Source organism: Ceratotherium simum, chromosome 15 (genome assembly GCF_057802395.1).
Source record: "Ceratotherium simum simum isolate JZ-2026a chromosome 15, ASM5780239v1, whole genome shotgun sequence".
In the NCBI taxonomy this organism is placed as follows: Eukaryota; Metazoa; Chordata; class Mammalia; order Perissodactyla; family Rhinocerotidae; genus Ceratotherium; species Ceratotherium simum.
In genome coordinates this window covers 29,241,633-29,260,622 of record NC_141914.1, presented here as the reverse complement: position 1 = coordinate 29,260,622, position 18,990 = coordinate 29,241,633, and the positions used below count along the sequence as shown (strand labels likewise).

Here is an 18,990-nt window from a genome sequence, read left to right as displayed (position 1 = left end):
ATTGATAACTATTGAAGTTGGGTGAGGGGTACACGGGAGTTCATTATGCTATTCTCTCTACTTTTGTATATATTTGAAATTTTCATAATAAAAGGGGGAGGAATAAAAAAAGTCCCAGAGAGCACACTCAGTGCCTTGCTTAAGGCCACACCATCAGTAAGAGAGAGAAACAGGACTTTAACCCAGGTCTTCAGACTCTTCTAGCAGAGGCTGAGCCAGCCTCTTTCTGGAAGAGCCATTGAAGGCACGGCTTACAACTGAGCTGGCGAGAGGCTGTCCCAGCAGACTTTCGGAAAGCACAGGTTTAAGGAACACCTGGATTGCTAGGCCTATGAACCCCGAGTTGTTGCTCTCTAATCAGTATATGGGATGCTAAGCAGCCTCGCACACAGTTGGCAGTGCAGTGATGGAGGCCACCAGGGCCTAGGAGACCCAACCTTCATCAGAGATACCACGTCAGGCTGAGTGGGAGGCTGGAGGTAACAGCAAATCCTGCCCTTCTTCAATAGATGATTTGGAGGTTCTCAAAGGCCATTCAACAGAAAAACAGTGTGTTCATGCAATCCACCTTGGAAAGTGGGACTGCCAGATCAGCCTCCTTGCCTTCTGTTATGTAAAGATGGCCCACCTTGTAAGAGAGACCACACTATGGAAAAAAGGTAGGTCTCCCTCAAATGCCACATCCTTCTTAAAGCCTTCCCCACATTCCTTAGCCCAAGGTGTGCCCTCCTTTGCTCTCCCACAGCTCTGTGCTTATACCCCCCTGTATCAGTTAGCTATTGCTGCCTAACAAGTTAATCCAAAACTTAGCACCTGAAAAGTTACAAACATTTATTAGCTCACAGTTTCTGAGACAATTCAGGCACAGCTTAGCTGGATGCCCCTGGCTCACAGGCAGTAATCATCTCACAGTTCACTCATGTGGCTGTTGGTGGGCCTCAGATCCTCTTGGCTGTTGGCCAGAGATGTCAATTCCTTGTCATGCACAGGGCAGCTCATAACATGCTGCTGGCTTCGCCCAGAACAAAGACTGAGAGAGAGAAAAAAGGTATCCAAGATGGAAGCCCTAGTCTTTCACAGCATAATCTCAGAATTGTTATGCCAACACTTTTGCCATATTCCGTGCACTAGAAGCAAGTGAATAAGTCCAGCCCACACTCAAGCGAAGGGCATGAACACCAGGAGGTGGGGATCATTGGGAGTCATCTTAAAAGGCTGCCTACAACATTCCCCAAGATATGATATTTGTGTGACAGGAATGTCTAACATAATTCCTCCACTAGAAAACGAAGTCATAAGGGCAAAACATCTGATCATGAGGGCAAAAATCCCATCTGATCCACGTCTTTTCCCCTCCCCGCCACGCCAATGGCTGCTCCGTATCTGAAAGTGGCAGTCACACGCCTGCTGAAGAGGCAGGCCCAGGTGGCCAGGTTTGGTACCACATGGCCCCACCCACTCTCGTCCCAGCTGAGTGGATCAACAACAACAAAAAAGTCAAGAATTTATGGCCTGCGGGCTGGCCAGAAGATTCTCTTTCAGGATCTGAAACGGAAAATCGCAAGAGATGATGCCTGTTATGGGGAAGTCATAACAAAGCAAAGCCTCGTGCATGCTTCAGTACCGTGGGAACAGAAAAAACACATTTAAAAAAGCAGTTGTAGAGAGAAAACGGAGAAGCATAGACAGAAACAAAGACGCCACTAGAGAGACGGAAAGAGAAAGAATCACCCAAACAGATGGGTCCCCAGAGCTGCCCCAAGTTCTGAGCTCTCATTCCAGCCCTTCCCATAATAATCCCACTTTTCTTGGGTTGACTTGCGTGAGTCTCAGTTTCTCATAAGAGAGGGAGAAGGAAAGAAGAGGGGAGGAGGAGGAAGAGCAGGGAAGAGAGGTCATCGGGTGAGGGCCAGGACACTCCGCCACAGGCTTGCAAGAAGGAGTTTACTTGAGGTCAGCCACAGATCGGTTCACGGTCAGAAGTTCACGCCTATCCCAGGCACTGTTTGTTCCCCAAATTTCAGGGTTCTATGATTATTGACTATAATGGACAAATCTGATTATGTGATAGGTGATGCCTTTAAAAAAAAATCAATATTGTACCTGACACCCCCCAACCCAATGCAGAAGGGAAACCATCACCCACCACACCCCACATGCTCACTCACCTCTCAGGGAGAAGTTACGGCCCAGAGCCTAAGACGTGAGTGAGACCAGGGCAGGAACCAGCTAAGCCTAGTTGAGAAGTCAGTCCTGAACTGGGGCACGAAGCTAGTATGAGGGAGAGAAGAAGTCAAAAAGCCAAGGTTTAAGGGGAAGCCATCCCAGGATAGCTCCCTGGGAGACAAGCAGCTAGAAACAGGGTTTTATCATCAGAACGCCACATTCATGTGGCCGATTCTACTCACTTAGTGGAATCACTTGGCTGCTGACAGTTCTTATCTATACATGATGGGAATCATCCTCACCCTCCCCCCAAGGGCTTTCAGATTTTATAACAAAGTTAAGGTTCATGTCACGTCACATCATGCCTGACTTAGGGCTCTCAAGGGGTTTTCACGCCCCACAAGTCTAGCAGAAGCAGCCCTGTTGACACTCTATCTACTTGGAGAGCCTGCATTCAGGGCCCTTCTGATAAGCAGAGCCAGTGATCAGGGACTTGGGGGACAAAGGAAGAGCTGAGTAAGCCAAGGAAGTAGGAAAGCAGAGTGTGTGTTTGACCTAGAACAATTTAAGGCAGCCGCTTTGGCTGGAGAACAGCATGGATGTGGGGGAGCAGCAAGAAACTGTGCTGAAGGGGGAAACGGGCCAGACAAGAGGAGTCAAGGCATCAGTCCCTGCTGCTCTCTCTCTGGAGGCCCCGGCATGGTCAGAAACCTTCCTAAGGATGTCCAAAAGCCAGAGTAAGTGGGTGGGGAAAAGAAAGGAAGAGCAGGTCTGAGATCCACTCAGAGATGGTTACCCGAAAGGACCTGGTCCTGAGCGATGACACACATGGCGTGGGTGGAGAAACTGAATATTCTACTGCCAGGCGACAACGCACAAAGGTAGGGACAAAGAGAAGAAGCTGACTTCACGTCAACCCCAGAGGTGCTTGCTGAGCACACTGAACTTAACGGATTTGGGATCTGACACCACCTGAAGAGTCAGCACCCCCAGGGCATGCTGGCCTCTGCCCAGGCCAAGGCCCAGGCCGCCCAGCACATTCCTCATCCAGAATGCCTGCCCTCCTCCTCCCCCACCTTAACCCCTCAGCCCTCAAGGCCTGGCACAATCCCACCTCATCCTCCTGGACAAAGCTTCCTCTTTGAACTCTGACAGGACTGACAGTATCTGGTCCATTTTCCATGCAAATAATCCCACACGATCTCCCCTAAGTCCAGACCCAGTGCCACTGACCTCCGACCTCTGGTTTTGTTAGCACCCACTTGCTTGGGCTCTCTCTCCACCCAGAAGGTGAGCCCCCCAAGAGGAGGGCGGCAGCACCTACCCTGTACCCTGAGCACAGCAGGAGGGCAGCAGACCCTTTCACAGATGACAAGATGACAAAAAGTGCTGCTTGACCTCCTGACAACAATAAACGCTGGCTGACGCCTTTGACTGGTAGCCAAGAATTTAAGAGGATCTTGAAAAGTTAAAAGACAGAATCTAATGGAGGGGACCACAATGGAAGATATTATTGTTCCATCAATTTGGCAACTGTTTTCATTAGCTCAGAAAGAGCTTTTGGCATTAAGTTAGCAGAAAGTAGTCTCCATCACATTACTATTTTTAACGTTTTATGACAAATTCACTCAGCTGTCCCTCTTCAGAATAAGAGGACTCAAATTTGCTTCAGAGGAGCTGCCAGAAAACAGTTTTCACTGAAATCACTGGACACATGTTTATAGCCTTTGTTCAATATTTACTCAGATGTTTTTACTCAGGCAAGTTCCTGAATATCTGTTTCTCCTTTTGCTTTCTTCCACACCAGAATTCTGGCACCTCACGCCATGCCGAACGCTGGCAGCCCAGGCATTACCCTCTACACCAGGAAATCAGAATCCGCTGTGTTTCCTCAGGGCTTGGGGGACCCATCAAGAAATGGTTGTCCAGAAAATTCACACTCCTGGTTGTGTCTAACCCACAAGGCACGTCCAGTTTCTAGGCAATTTATCAGAAGCTGCTGGACTTCATCCCCAGGCAGTTCTAAATGGGCTTAAGAAAAAGTGCTGAGGCAGTGGCATACGGAGGCGACCTGCAAAATAGACTGGTTCAAGATACGCACCTCACAAAAATTTATTTAGCTCACTTGACAAATATTTATTGAATGCCTACTGTGTGCCTGGGTGTGTTATAGGCACTGGGAACACAGCTGTGAACAAAACACATGAAATTTCCTGCCCTTGTGGAGCCTACTTTTGGGTAGGGGAGACGGATGATCAAAGAAAAAGTAAAATACACTCTCTTTCAGATGGTGATAAGGACTAGGAAGAAAAACAAAGCAGGGTTGGGGTCAGGGGCGCTCTACAGGAGAGAAGTACAATTTTACACAAAATGGTCAGGGGTGCCTCACTGAGGAGGTGACATCTGGACAAAGATCTGAGAGAGCTGAGGGAACAAGCCATGGGGGTATCTGTGGGCAGGGTGGTCCAGGAGGAGGGAGCAGGGAAGCTGGTGCAGCTGCAGTGGAGTGAGCAAGGGAGAGCTCCGTAGGAGCTGAGCTGACCATCAGAGCTTTAAGGAGGGCTTCAAGCCCAGGGGGCATCACAGGCAATATAAAGATATGGAACCAAGTGAGTAGAACAGGTGGTACCCCTACCCAGGTACACTGCCACTTAAAGCCCCTGTAAGGATGATGAAATGGCCAGACTGTGGTCTGCAGCCGTAGGTGGCCAGTCTGCACCTGGATCTTATCCGACCCTTAGGTCTACAGGTGAGGACCTGCCACCTGGGCAGGAGAGGGCCTTGCCCATGGGCTCACAGAAAGGTGCTGAGTTAGAAATTCTAGTCAGCGGCACCTGGTGTCACCTTCCAGGGCCACACAGAACAGGCCTGCTTTCTCTTTCCCAGGATGGCCCTTCAGAAAACAGTGAGTCATCTCTGGTGTGGAGGCCCAGTTTCCTCAAGGGTCGATTTCAGGATCCCTCAGCCCCCCTCTGGGTCACCGCCCTCTAAAACCGCTCCAGTTTGTCAGTGCCGCCAGGGTGCCCCATTTGCAGAGTGGCGCCAACATACAGGACCCTCCTTTTAAACAACTCTGTCCCTGGGATCCCACCATGATTCACGATCCAGGGAAAGTCTTCCCAACACTTCTGGGTCTGAGGCAAACATTGGGCATACCCAAAGCTACCTCAGATCAGCTCAGGAAGCAGTCATGGTGTAAGCAGCCAGGTGAGTGAATAATTAAAATGCCATACCCAATGGCATGCTCCGTTGGCTGTGCTGCAGGAAGAAGAGGAAAGACTAACAGACAAGAAGTGCCTTTCTCTGAAAGGCTGAGGCTCTCCTGCCCCCACCTCCGCCTCAACAGAGAGGGCTACACAAGTGTTTATTTATTACTCTTATTTTAGGGCAGGTTTTTTTTTATTGAGGCAACACTGGTTTATAACATTACATAAATTTCACGTGTACATCATTATATCTTGATTTCTGTATAGACTACATCGTGTTCACCACCCAAAGACTAATTACCATTCATCACCGAGGGCAGCATTTCTCAAAGTGAGTTCTATGAAACAGCCCTCTCTCAGAATGTGAGTAGGTACTCCTCAAAAAGGAGCTCTGTGACAAATTATGTTTGAGAAATGCTGTACTAAACGAAGTTAAACTTTTTTTTACTTCAGTACTTATCAGAGCTTTTGAATTGCTGAATGCATGTGACCCTCCAAGAGGAAAAGCACTAATAATATCAACCACTGAGTGTCTCTGTGTCAGGCACTGTGGCTCTTCACACACCATCTCCATCACAACCCTGTGACGTCTGTACCATCATCATCCCCATTTTATAAACAAAGCATCGGCGGCTCAGAGAAGTTAGGTTGTCCGCCCACGGTCTCTGTTAGGAGTCAGGAAGAGGTCAGGCAGTACTAGATGTTGTTTGGCCAGAGGACTCAGAGACAGCCCAGTGACCCCTACTCCTGAGGAGGTTTCTGAGACATTTAGACACACCAGCAGTGACAGCAGGTGGAAAAGCCAAGGACCACGTTATTATTAGCTGGGGTGCGACCCAGAACTCTCTGGCAAACCAGGCTGGAGAATATGGTTGAGGCCCAGAGTCTCTGTAGGACCTCGCTCTCCTCCGGTCAAGTAAGCACAAGGAGTAGAGGAGAGAAGAAAATGGTGTCCCTCCTGCTGCACTTCTCCTGTCCCAGGAGTGAGGAGAAAACTCTAGAGAGCAGGAGAGCCACACTCGTGCATGTGACCTTTACACGGTGACCATGCCCACTAGTAAACTGGGTCCTGGAACCAGATTCTATTTCGCCTCCTCCGGGGAAGGAATGAGGAAAGGGAGATGGCTCTCCCTCTCCTCTACCTCTGAGAGCCAGGACAGTCAGGGGCAGAGCGAAAACTCACTCCCAGGCTGCTGACCCCACGTCCACACTAAAGCACCCCCCGGCCATCTTCAGGCCACCTCACCCTTGCAGTAAGCAGAGGCCACAGGACTAACTGTGGGTACGGGCACGTGCCGGCCAGCACCTTTCACATTAAGGATTTCAGAGACTAGAAAACCAATTAAAACAGCATCAAGGGACAGCTAATCTTTGACAAAGGAGCCAAGAACATACAATGGGGAAAAGAAAGTCTCTTCAACAAATGGTGTTGGGAAAACTGGATAGCCATATGCAAAAAAATGAAAGTAGACCCTTACCTTACATCATACACAAAAATTAACTCCAAATGGATTAAAGACTTGAATGTAAGACCTGAAACTGTGAAACTTCTAGAAGAAAACATAGGCAGTACGCTCTTCGACATCAGTCTTAGCAACATCTTTTCAAACACCACGTCTGACTGGGCAAGAGAAACAATAGAAAAAATAAACAAATGGGACTACATCAAACTAAAAAGCTTCTGCACAGCAAAGGAAACCATCAACAAAACGAAAAGACAACCTAACAACTGGGAGAAGATACTTGCAAACCATACTTCTGATAAGGGCTTAATCTCCAAAATATATAAAGAACTCATGCATCTCAACAACAAAAAAACTAACAACCCAATTAAAAAATGGGCAAAAGACCTGAACAGACATTTCTCCAAAGAAGATATACAGATGGCCAACAGACACAAGAAAAGATGTTCAAAATCACTAACTATCAGGGAAACGCAAATCAAAACTACAATGAGATATCACCTCATGCCGGTCAGAATGGCTATAATTAATAAGACAGGAAACAACATGTGTTGGAGAGGATGTGGAGAGAAGGGAACTCTCATACACTGCTGGTGGGAGTGCAAACTGGTGCAGCCACTATGGAAAACAGTATGGAGATTCCTCAAAGAATCAAGGATAGAACTACCATATGATCCAGCTATTCCACTGTTGGGTATTTATCCAAAGAACTTGAAAACACCAATTTGTAAAGGTACATGCACCCCTGTGTTCATTGCAGTGTTATTCACAATAGCCAAGACTTGGAAGCAACCTAAGTGCCCATCAAGGGACGAATGGATAAAGAAGATGTGGTATATATACACAATGGAATACTACTCAGCCATAAGAAATGATGAAATCCAGCCATTTGTGACAACATGGATGGACATTGAGGGTATAATGCAAAGTGAAATAAGTCAGAGGGAGAAGGTCAAATACCGTATGATTTCCCTCATTAAGTAGTAGATAATAACAACAATAAACAAACACATAGGGACAGAGATTGGATTGGTGGTTACCAGAGGGGAAGGGGGGAGGGAGGTGGGTGAAAGGGATAATTCGGTACATGAGTGTGGTGATGGGTTGTAATTAGTATTTTGGTGGTGAACATGATGTAATCTATGCAGAAATAGAAGTACAATGATGTACACCTGAAATTTTTACAATGTTATAAACCAATGTTACTGCAATAAACAAAAAATTTTAAAAAAACAAAAAAAAACAGCATCAAGGAGTTTAGGAGGCCCTTTCCTTTGTCTCTGCTTTCTCCTGATGTTGAGGCTGAGGGGGTGGGGGTAGAGAAGAGGCCACCTCAGGATCCCCACCCCTTCTCCACCACACCCCAGGTTCCAGAATACACATGCATCCCCCTGCAGGACCCCTTCCATTAGATACATGTCTGCCTCACTGATGGATAATTCAAGATTGATTATAGACCAGTTTCCTGATTTGCTTTCAAATTGAACAAAGTTGTGAAGTTCTATAAACCAGCCTTAAAAGCTTTCTCTGTTTTATGAAACTGCTATGAAAGAACAGCAGAGAACACTAAAGACCTCCCACAGTAGAGAGTAAAAATACCAAAAGTACAGAACAAAGAAATCCAACCTGAATGTGGCTTTTACTACATTTGTTGAATTTCACGTAAGGGGGAGAAAAAAGATGGATTTTAAAGGGTTTCTGCAAAAGGCTGCACACTGACATCAGTGTTTCAAAGCATGAATGAATGAATGAATGAATGAGAGCTGCCAGTCTGGATTTTCCCATTTGAGTTTTGTCCCAGCCTACAGGCTTTCCGGCCCTGCCTCCATTCTTTCTCCTGGGGGCCTGTGAACCTGGGCTAAGATGCACCCATGCATGAATAACCCGAGATTCACACCAGCCTTTCCCATCCAGCACCACTGACCCAAAGCGGACCCAAGAACGTCCTCGCAAGAATTCAGTCCACGTCCAGCCTCAGGACAGCAGGGCCTCAGCAACAGATTGATGAAATAAAGATACTTAGGGGTGACGGCACCCATGAGGCCAGAAGAAGGGGGCTGGGAGCAGGACTGGGCCACCTCCTGTTCATCACCAGTTGGCTTTCTCATTCTTCTCTACAACAGCAAGCGTCACACTAGGCTTCAAGAAGGTGACTCTGGAGCAGAGGCGGCTCAGGCCCCAAGTCCTACATTTGCAAGGATTTTACACATTTTGCATTCGCCTGGTCTTTTTACACACATAGATCTCCCCAGGAAACACAAGCAGGAGGGGGCTGACGGTGGTGGTAGTAATAACGTGCTATGATTGTGCAGATTTCAGGTACCCTGATTCTGGGAGCTGGTGGAAAAACTCTTCTGGGGCTTGGGGGAGATGACGCATTTTTAGCTGCATTACTCCATTTCCAGCTCACAGTAACCGAGAGGAAGGTAGGTCAACGATGGCCATCCTCACCTGGGAGATAAGAGGGGATATGGCTTGCCCAGGTCATCCAGAAAATGTTCTTATCCCACATCAGAAGCTCTTTTTAAAAGGCAAAAAGTCTAAGCATCTCAGAATAACTCCAGCCCCACACCATTTGGTGCTGTTTATGAGTGCCCGGACTCATCATTGGCACCCCAATAGCTAACAACTACTGGGCACTCGCCATGGGCCAGGCACAGTGCTAGGGCTGCTATAGGTATCATCTCATCAATCCTCTGAAGTAAGTACTGTATCATCCCCATTTTACAGACAAGGAAACTGAGACTCAGAGAGGAGACAAGCTAACACTTTACCATGTTCCAGGCACTGTTCTAACCACGTCACATATACTAACTCATTTAATACTCATAACAACCTCATGAGATATGAACTGTTGTTATCTTCATTTTATAGATGAGGAAATCAAGGCATAGACAGGTGCAGTAACTTGGCCAGAGTCACACAGCAGGTCAGTGGTTGGGCTGCCATGAACACAGGCACTCTGGCTCCAGGCCATGTTCTTAACCACTTCACCATCCATGGTCACAAATCTAGTGAGTCACAGAGCTGCAATCTGCACCCAGCTCTGTCTGACCCAGAGCCTGAACTCCTATTCTCTATGACATACCTACCAACTCCCCCTTCAGCCTACTTCAGACCTGCCTGGTTCGGTGCTCCCTCGTCCCAGACACTGGCCTGGAAGTCAAGAGAAGCTCAGACACTGACCCATATATAGGATGGCGTCAACCCTCCGGAACGGAGAAGCAGTCTTTCAAAATCTCTGGGCTCCCACAGACCATGGCTGGCGGCACTGTGAAGAGGCAGACATCACCAGCAGGATGTGCGGGATGGGCCCAAGCAGTGGACACGTATCCTTTGAAAAGTGACGTCCACATTACTTAAGCACGGGCAGGGGAAATAAGAGTAACTTGACAGTGGAGAAATCTGACCAAAACCACCTCAGCCAGCTGACCAAGGTCAACACCAACAGTGATGAATCACGTACCCTTGATATGACGTGACGTATCACTGAGATGATGTGATGACAATGGCACTTTACCTCTCGGCTTCCTCCCAAAAGACCACGCGCCCCGTCTAATGAGGAGAGAAACACCAGACAAACCCCAACTGACAGACACTCTACAAAATATCTGACCAGGACTCCTCAAAACCATCAAGGTCACCAAAAACAAGGCAAGTTGGAGAAAATGTCACCGCCAAGGGAGGCCTAAGGAGACGTGACAACCAAACGTAATGTGGTATCCTGGATGGGATCCTGAACAGAAAAGGGACATTGGATTAAAACTAAGGACATCTGAATAAAGTGTGGGCTTTAGTTAATAATAATGTAGCAATACTGGTTTATTAACTGTAACAAATGTACCACATTAACGTAATATGTTAATAGGGGAAATTGGGTGTGGGGTATATGGGAACTCTCTGTACTATCTTCACAACTTTTCTATAAAAATAAGACTGTTCTAAAAAATAAAGCTTATTTTTTTAAAAAGTGACTATCCAAGACTAGACAGTGAGACAGATGTGGAGAAGATGCGAAGGCCCAAAGTGTCCAGGACAAGGGGATTCTGAGAAGTTCGAATGAAGGAAACACACACACACACACACACACACACACACACACAAATATCTGGAACACACACACAAATATCTGGAAGGGCGTACACCAAACGGAAAACTGCGGAACATACAGAAAACAAATACATCATACACAACCTACGTGGCCAACAGGCCCCAGGTACATATATGGAGGAAGCGTGTGCCCCAAGGAACACTCAGAGAATGTCAGAGGAGAAGATGCAGGAGACGATGGAGCCCAATACCCTCTGTGAATAGCTGGGGAAACTGAGGCCAGGAGAGAACTAGAGTTGGACAACCTAGGTCCTGATCTCAGTTCTGCCTCCTAGTCACTAGGTGACTTTGATCAGATCACCTCACTTCTCTGGGCCTCATGTTGTCCATCTGTAAAATTGGGATGTTAATCCCTGCCTAAGCCACAGGATTGTTAGGAGGCTTAAGATAGATCGGATCAACCACCTTCAACAATCCCTGTTCCCCGCAACTTAACAGGACGGACACAACCTCCTGTGGCTTACAGGGTCACACAGTAATGAGACGACATGTGCCCTGTTCCAGCCCTGAGCTGACAATAAGCCAGACCCCACCTCTCTGGACAGCACACTCAACCCAGCACAATCCTTTCCCTCTACCTGGGTATTAGTTTTCTCCTGATGGCAAATGGGAGAGAGAGCCATTGGTGGTCTGGCCAGTTAGAGGGGTCCCTAGATGGCCAAGCTTGGGAGCCACCACTTTAGGGGCATCTGACCTGAAGACACCAGCATGAAGGAGCAATCATCATCATCACCAGCACCATCACCATCACCATCACATCACTGTTCATTCAATATTTTCCCACAGTGACCTCTCCTCACAACAGCCCTGGAAGGTAGAAAGGGTAAAATTATCCCCACCTCACAGAAGAGGAAACCAAGGCTGCAGAGGAGTATGAGGTGGGGAAGCTGCGCTCTGATGCCGCCACCACGCCCACCAGCCCCTCCCCACAATGGGGGCAAAAGCTCTGCTGTTTCTCTAGAATTGTGTGGCTTGTGCCTGCTTTCTCGCCCTGACTGAGCTTTGTCTCACTTGAGGCAAAAATGAATCCTCACTTGAGGCACAAGGCTGAGGGCGGAGGCGGCCCTCAAATTTTGGTTGATGGACTCACAGGCAAACAGAGAAGCTTCGACAAAAGGGAACCCTCCCTGCACTGTCCCAGAGCCAGGCCTGAGTGGTAAACATGGACACTCGAGCAACAAGGCTCACCAGCCCCTCGCCCAAGCCAGGGAAGTGTAGGGACGTCCTCGGGGCACACGGGAGCAAAAGCGTCCGCCCGCAGACAGCACTGGCTGAGGTCAGGGAGCCTCGGTCCTGCCCTTGCTCAGCCAGGCTCTGCGACCCTGGGAAAGTCTCTCCCCACCTCTGTGCCTCAATTCCTTTTGTCTGAAAAATGGGATCATGGTGGTACTGCACCCCCGTTTTAGGTGGACATGAATGTCCTCTATAAAGATGAGGGGTTTTGACTGATGGACATTTTGTCCCCAGGCAAGGAGAGATACCCTGTTCCTCATCTCAGATGGCCCCTCCTCTGTGTGGCCCAAACAGAGCGAACCAGAGTGACAGTTCCCACACCCCAAGGATAGGCCACCTGAACCCTCCCAGGCACAGTGAGGAGGCTAGACACCAGTGCTGCCAGCACAGCTGACAGCCAGCAACCGTGGGAATCCCGAGCCCAGAGGTGCCAATCCGCCCACCACAGGCCGAGTCAGGAGAGGCTGCCACAGCTCGAACCCACCCCTCCTCTGTGTAGACACAGGCAATGTGCAGAACTTCACTCCTCAGTTGCGGGAGGGAAACCAACAGAAACACAAGGCCGCTGGAAACATGACCCCGTAATGGGCACAGACCAGAGCACGTGGCTGCCCCAGACTCCACTGGGGCCCAAGGGGTATAAACCACTATGTCACATGGAGCTGGTTCTGCCCAGAGCCCATCAGGAGGTCAATCAACTGGAACTTTTTACACCCCCCATCCCAACAGAAAGCAGGGTAAAAAGGGTCAGGTGCCCAGGCTAGCCCACAGAAGCCAAGTGGATGTACAGTACGGCTAAAGCCTAGCTCTGTTGCCCAGACCTGGGTGCCAGGGCCCAAAGGCAAGACCATGGGGTCTAGGAAGGAAAGTACTAGAGAGAAAAACAGAGTTACCTCGACCATTCCAGGACTCAGACCTCGCCAAGGTCTAAATCAGGTAGTTGGCCTCCTCCTCCTGACTTCCCTCTGCCTAGACTCAGGGGTTTGTCAAAATAAGCCTGAGCCTCTCTCCAAAAGACCCAGGAGTGCACCAGGCTCCAAAATACTTCTTTCCTCCTCCCTTCCACCTTTCCCTCAACTTCATTTATTTATCCAACAAACATATTATTCATCTCATTCCCTTGGGGCATCTATCTCAATTCAGTGTTCAGAGGAAAGCAATCAGATGGGGCTAATTTATACTAAAGTGCAAAGGATTAACAAGCAAGTAGTTCCACAGCAGGAATATCTGCATTGGTTTTACAGGAGCTTATGACCGCCCCCAGTTGGAGCTCTGAGTGGAAGACTGTCTGCTCTGCCTACGCTCATAACTTCACTTCCTGTTTTTATGAACCCATAGGGTTCCTAAAAGCTGCAAGTTAGTTCATAACTGTTCCCACAGCAGCCAGTGTAATGATCTCTGCAGCCCCTGGGTTCTCAAGGAAAGAGGGAGGCTGTGCAAAAGCTGGGGATGCCTGTCAGGTCTCACCAGGTACTTTAAGTCACCTTCTGTATGTGTTCATGCCTGATACACATAAGTACATGTGCACACACACATATACACATGCACACTCTAGATCAGCTGCTGCTTGAGGCCAGGGAGAGACAATGGGTCTCTCACAGCCTGTCCATACCGCCTGGCCCAGCAGACACTCAGTCAACATATGCAGCTGGACCCGAACATCTCGCCTACAATCCACTCCCCACCTCAGACATGTCAGCTCTCCTAAAGCATGGATCTGGTCAGATCCATGTTCCTCCATGGATCTGTTAAAAATGCCCACAAAGGCTCTGTCTCCTGTGCCCAGGGCCAGCCTCTCAGCCTGGCATCCAAGCCTCCACAGCACACGCCAGCCTCCCTTGCCCATCTTCTCTCCCACTACTTCCCAACGTGTGCCCTAGTGTGTTTGTCAAAACAAGTGGGGTGCTGTTCCCAAACACACTCCACAACTCTTCCCAACTGCCTGAACTGCTCACTGCCTGTCTCCACACAATGAAACTTTACTTACCCTTCAAAGCCACCTCATGTCCACCTCCTCCATGAAGCCCTCCTCCTTCCTGCCAAGGGCCTGTGACTCGTCCTCTTCTGAAACCCTCAGCACTGTGTGGCTCTCCCTTGTGGCTTTTATGACATCCCACCCTAACTGCTGGACCATGCCACCCATCCCACTGCCATGAGCCCACGAAGCAGCAACCCAGCAAACACCTCTGAGACACCCAGAGTGGTCAGTACCATGTCATGCAAACATCAGACCTTGACAAAGGGTTGGCGACAGGACAGGAGAGCCTCCCAGGACAGTCTCTTGGGGGCTCCGGCCAGCCTTACGCACTGCTGGTTGTCTGGGCACCTGCCTTCCCTGCCCAGGGAGAACCCCACCACACCCATGCAGCATCATGGCTCAGCCCCAGTAAGGGCTGTGTTTATGGCCCATGTCGCTAAGCCGGAGCCAACAGCTCCCTGGAGCACTGTGACACAGGAGAGGGAAGCTGGCAGCCCCTGAGGAGTTGGGGCTGCTCTTCATTCCCTCCAGCTCCAGTTGAGCAAAAAATGTTTTCTTTTCCTCTGCGTAAGATGCTTCCAATGGTGACAAACCTCACACCACCAACAGGAGGAGATAAAAGCCCTGTGAGTATGAGTGAGGAGCAGGGAGTGGCTGCGTGTCTGTACAGGACACACGGGCAGGCAAGTGTGGGTGACAGGACCAGCCAGCCAGCCACACGTGACCCCTCCAACAAGCAATGGAAAGAAAAATGAGGTCTGACCAAAATCAGAGCCAGCGTGTTCCACAGGCAGGGGCCCTTCATTTCTCACTCTGCAGACATGGTCTGGGCAGCACTGCTCCAAGGGGCCCCATCAGGGCAACATACACCACGTTAACCAGCCCCACCCAGCCCGGCCAGGCCTCCTCCGTAGGGTTGCAGCGGGAGGCCAAGAAGAGGAGAGAGCAGGCCAGGGTTCGTAAGCCTTAAGGCGCTGTGTGGTGTGAGAGGCTGGGCACTCAGGTCTGGCCATCAGAAGGAGCACAGACCAAGGCATCAGAAACCTGGGTGGGAGGCCCAGCTCACCCTAGAACTCGGAGAAGTGGCCTGACCCCAGCTCCTCGCTTCCTCTCCTAGCAAGTGGGGTCAGCAACTGTCCTGAAGTTCTTATCTGTCTGCCTGAGGTCCCTCCAAGAGGTCAGACATCAACGGGCTTAGAAAACTGCACAGAATTCACATGTGCAGGCTGACGCGACACTGGGGCGGGGGGAGTTGACACAGGTTGACTTTGTAGGGATCGCCTCTGACCCAGGAATTCTACCCATGGGGAGTTATCACAAGGAAATAATCCTAATTAGAGAAAATAATTTTTATGCATGTGAATATTCATCACAGTATAATTTATGGTCATAGAAAAGAATAGAAAGCATCTAGCTAGCCAAGAACAGGGAAATGATAAAGTAAACTAAAGTTCATCTACTCATGGAACCATTCAAAAAATTTTCAAAGACTATGATTACAGAGAAGATGGTGATGAGTGACATGAATTGAAAATGTCATGGTACAGCTTTACTTGTACCATTTCTTTCATTTTTTCAGTTTAAATAAAGGTTCAATTTCATATTTTGATATGTAAAAAAAGATTCAGAATGCTTTAAGTATATAGTATAACTCCTACTTTGCCTAAATTTTTAAAAAGCTATGTGCTGAGAAAATATTATAAGATAATCAAAGAATCAGCAGTGATGATGTTTATGTAGCAGTAAAGAGATAACTTTTTTTCTATTTTAATGTAGTTTTCAGATATTTTATGAATGAATGTTACTTTTAAATAGAAAAAGAAGTAAACCTATTTTAAAGGTATTTTAGGTACATACAGCTGACCTTTATGACACAGGACGGGGAAGAGAAGGAGAGGCTTCGACGCAGAGAAATAACCTGAATTTCTGGGGCAGACGCCAGACAGGATCTCCTGAGACATAACTCGGGGAACACAAGTTTTTCTGACCCAGCTTTCCTGGGTTGGGACCAAGGGCTTATGACCCACCCACGCCCCATTCTCACTTTCCCAGAAAAAAACAAACAAAATAACCAAAACAGCAAGAACGCAGCAATCACACAAGAACAAAACCATCAACAAAGCACAAAACAACAGTGATTCCTATGACTGAAAAAAATGAATACCAAAAAGGCAGCAATAAAGAGCCATGAAAAACAAGAAAGCACTAACAGTGCCTGAAAAGAAGTATCCTTCTGGAAATCACAGGCATTCCAAAAGATCTGCCCAGTAGGAGCTTTGCAAGGCTGCCAATACGTGCAGCAGCCAGACTGCACAGCAGAAACACCCCAGACTCCACGGGGAACTCCAGGACTGCCCGTTTTATCTTATGACTATCAAATTTTAGGAACTCCTAATAGCTCTCTTCTTAGGAAGCGGACTTTGGGCAGATATAAACATGAATCTCTGGCAGGGCATTATCATTTGCCTAAGGAACCCAAGGAAAGACTCGGTGTTTGGGTCTGCTCCCGGCACATCTGGAACAGCTCCTTTCCGACATCCTGACACGGGCCCCGCCGAGCCCGTGGATCACGCTTGTAGGGCACCGATGGTCTGACCTACTGCATCGACAGCAAAGCTCTGACCAAAGCCTTTTCTCTGGAGATGTCGCCCAGGGCAAGGCCAGGCTATCAGGCAGGGCACAGAGAGGGTGAGGCACCTATAACACTTGTCATCTGCACGTCACAGTTCACCCCCTGGTCCTCCCCAGGCCTGTGAGGCAGAAGTATCTTCTCTGCCCTGAGAATCCCCAAGGAGCTGTATTTCCCCTCCCTCTGAGTGCCCTGGAGCACAGCCTGGCTAGAGTTTAGCACATGATGGGCAGGCATCTAACAGCTGATGAGGGAGAGAAGGAAAGGAAGGTCAGGCATGCCTTCCCCCAGATCTGCTGTCCTTTGCCAGTTCTTCTGTCACAGAGTTTCATCCAAGGCCAATCACGCATACAGGACAATCACGCATACAGGACAACAAAACTGCTCAGGCCCTTAAGGCCCATCTAGTCGAGACATTTCAAAGTAGTTTGTTTAATCTTGAAACCTTTTGACCAAATAGAGTCCTCTCCAGAGCCTGGTCCACACAGCGGTCAAGATGGATGGCAGGGAGTGGAGTTGGGGCGGGAGAGAGGGAAGGTAAGGGAGAACCCTCTTCCCTCAGCTCCCCAGAAATACAGAAACCCACAGGGGGATTCCTGAGCCCCTGGACTCTTCCAAAGACAAGCTGAAACAACTCACTATCAGCTCCCTCAGTTTATAGATGGGGAAACTGAGGCCTAGAGGATTAAAGTGGCTCAGCAAAGGCACACACATAGTCAGTGGCAGAGCTGGGACCAGCATCTAAGGGATTCTTCTCCCCTAGAATCCAGGAGAGCTGGAACCACACCTTCCTCGAGTCTGAGTCGCCCACAGCACCTGCACTGGGCCTGCCCAAAGATCACAGACGGCCCACCTGAGGGGACAAAAATAACTGCTATTTGGAGAAGTAGGTCTCCAAGTCAGAGAGACCAGGGTTCAAGTCCCAGCTCTGCCACTTACAATGGCTGTTAACCCCTAGGCAAGTCACTCCACTGCTCGGCCAGCTCTCAGCGGTAACCTCGCAGAGCCGGTGGGAGGACGCAGTGAGCTGACAGCTGCACCTGGTTTCTGTGAAGGATCACAGAAGCTGGCTCTGCTCCCCGTGCCCTTTCGGTGAGCTCATCCCCTCTCTCCTTCAGATCCCCACTCAAAGAAGCTTCCTGAGCCCTTGCCTTGTGGCTAAGAGAACATTCAGAGGCCTCCATGGTGCAGGAACATGCCTTGCGGAGATAAAGTCCCAGCCAAAAGAAGGGGCTAGATTTTCCTGTGGCTTGACAACCTGCCAACGAGAACACAGCTTCAGCCTCCAGCTCCTGAACTCCTGCTTCCCAGGCCCCTTCAAACGGTGACGCTCCTCACTCCTCTTGCACATCTGGTCTGCTGGGCCGGAGCAGCAGGCCTCCATCAAACGGCCTGGCTGCCCCCTAAGTCATCAAGTCCTGCCTGCTCTGGGAACTCAACCAGTCATAGTTCAGACAGCTGCTACCCTAAGACCCCGGAACTCCCCTTCTCACCCCTAAAGGCTCAGGTCATGGTTCACCATGGCCAGAAATTGGGAGGGTAATATCTGGGGCTCCGGAATCAATCAAGGACCATTTGGAGGAGAAGACTCCAGAAGCCTGGGACACCCCACAAATGAGACTCCCTCGCCAAGGCTTCTAGACCAAGGATGACTTGCCAGCACTTCCACACAAGGCCGACCTATCTCAGACCAGATGATCGCATCTCTTCTGTCCTGGAGGGACCAAACACAGAAAATACTTTAATTGTGCATCAGAGTTTCAAAAAAAGTGCTACTCAATGATAATCTGCACCTCACAGCTAGATTTGATATTTTACAGTCAGATAAGCACAGGTTCAAACTAGAAAGAACAGGATCACAGATTTGGATGGAGAGTCATCTAGTCCAACCTGCCATTTTACAGATGGACAAACTGAGTCCCAGAGGCAGATGTGTACAAGGAGCAGAGTCAGGGCTGGAGCCCAGGTGCCCTGAGTCCAGAGACACCACACTTCACAACTCATACTGTGTCCCTGTGAATGGGCCCCAGGAGCTGTGCAACCCAGGGCCCTGCCCTTGATTCTCTGTGCAGGAAGCTCTGTTATACAAAGGGAGTGGCTGGCCCCTTGTCCTCTCCCTCACATTTCAGTGGAGCTCTTCTCTCTGATGCAGGGCACTGGCAGTACTGGAGCCAGGAAAATGGGCGCAAAAGTCAAATACCAGGC

The 18,990-nt window shown here is 49.0% G+C and overlaps 1 protein-coding gene across 2 annotated transcripts in view; it reads right to left on the bottom strand.

Moving 5' to 3' along the window:
• XXYLT1 (xyloside xylosyltransferase 1) overlaps positions 1 to 18,990 on the bottom strand; it is a 177,137-nt gene that overhangs the window by 125,228 nt on the left and 32,919 nt on the right. The gene's annotated exons all lie outside the window — the stretch shown is intronic.